This window comes from Schistocerca cancellata, unplaced genomic scaffold (genome assembly GCF_023864275.1).
Source record: "Schistocerca cancellata isolate TAMUIC-IGC-003103 unplaced genomic scaffold, iqSchCanc2.1 HiC_scaffold_261, whole genome shotgun sequence".
Lineage (NCBI taxonomy): Eukaryota > Metazoa > Arthropoda > Insecta > Orthoptera > Acrididae > Schistocerca > Schistocerca cancellata.
The window spans coordinates 3,454-5,000 of record NW_026046283.1 but is presented as its reverse complement, the minus strand read 5'-3'; the positions used below and the strand labels follow the sequence as shown (position 1 = coordinate 5,000).

Below are 1,547 nucleotides of genomic sequence, written 5' to 3'. Positions count from 1 at the left end.
GCTGCTGGCACCAGACTTGCCCTCCAATAGATACTCGTTAAAGGATTTAAAGTGTACTCATTCCGATTACGGGGCCTCGGATGAGTCCCGTATCGTTATTTTTCGTCACTACCTCCCCGTGCCGGGAGTGGGTAATTTGCGCGCCTGCTGCCTTCCTTGGATGTGGTAGCCGTTTCTCAGGCTCCCTCTCCGGAATCGAACCCTGATTCCCCGTTACCCGTTACAACCATGGTAGGCGCAGAACCTACCATCGACAGTTGATAAGGCAGACATTTGAAAGATGCGTCGCCGGTACGAGGACCGTGCGATCAGCCCAAAGTTATTCAGAGTCACCAAGGCAAACGGACCGGACGAGCCGACCGATTGGTTTTGATCTAATAAAAGCGTCCCTTCCATCTCTGGTCGGGACTCTGTTTGCATGTATTAGCTCTAGAATTACCACAGTTATCCAAGTAACGTGGGTACGATCTAAGGAACCATAACTGATTTAATGAGCCATTCGCGGTTTCACCTTAATGCGGCTTGTACTGAGACATGCATGGCTTAATCTTTGAGACAAGCATATGACTACTGGCAGGATCAACCAGGGAGCTGCGTCAACTAGAGCTGAGCAGCCGGCCGCCCGGGAGTGTGTCCCAGGGGCCCCGCGCGAACACGCAAGCGTCCGCTCAATTATTCTGCAAACAGGAGGAGGCTGAGCTCCCCTGCACAATACACCTCGAAACCCTCTCAGGTCCCGGCGGCGCGCAGCGCCGTCCTAAGTACTTGGTCGGGTTCGAGAGAGGCGCAATCGCCCGGAGTTAGGCGAGTAGACGCTTTAGGTGCGACCACCCGTGCTCCCAACTGAGCTTGCCGCTGCCGACAGAGGCCCGGGAGCGTGCTGTCGTGGCATTGCCGGCGGGAGACAACACGCGCCACCTACGGTGACCGGCAGCTCCAACGCCAGCGCCACAGAAGGGCAAAGGCCCCACGTGGGTGCCGAAGCGAACTCTCCCAGCACAGCGCACGTGCCAACACGTCTGCACAACTGCGATACAAACCACCAGCGAGAACCGCTGGGGCGACCGAGCAGCAGACGGCGTCGCGGCGCCGAGTGCCGGGCGGCGGCGCATCCTCAACGCACACAGTCCTCAATCGGACCAGCACACTGCAGATGTCCACCGCGCTTCGCACCGGGCCGGCGAGGACCCACTTTGGCTGCACGGCGCCGCGCGCAGGGTGCCCCGGCGCGCAGCTGCGCCGCCTGCCGCGTCCGTCGGCCGGCGCGCCTGCCACTGGGCGCCCCCACCAGCCGGCTGTAGCGCGTGCGCCCACGCACCGCGCGGCCAGCACGCCGGGCGGCCCCCCCTCACCGGCCGGGGACAGTCCCACCCACCCACAGCCGCGTATCGCTTCACACCCAGATTCACATTCACGTTCGTTGGTATGGTGGGGACCGCTTCGTAGCTGTACCGATCGTTGCCCTCACAGATGTACCTCCAGCAAGGACAACCGCACCACAACGGGTTACCAGTTGTTCATTTGCGTAACGTCACCAGTAAACGTAC

The 1,547-nt window shown here is 60.7% G+C and overlaps 1 non-coding gene across 1 annotated transcript in view; it reads right to left on the bottom strand.

Moving 5' to 3' along the window:
- LOC126113851 (small subunit ribosomal RNA) overlaps positions 1-590 on the bottom strand; it is a 1,909-nt gene extending 1,319 nt beyond the window's left edge. Inside the window, exon 1 of the ribosomal RNA XR_007524932.1 lies at positions 1-590. This exon is cut by the window's left edge and continues 1,319 nt beyond it. This is a non-coding gene — a ribosomal RNA (small subunit ribosomal RNA).
- Between the last annotated feature and the right edge of the window lie 957 nt (positions 591-1,547).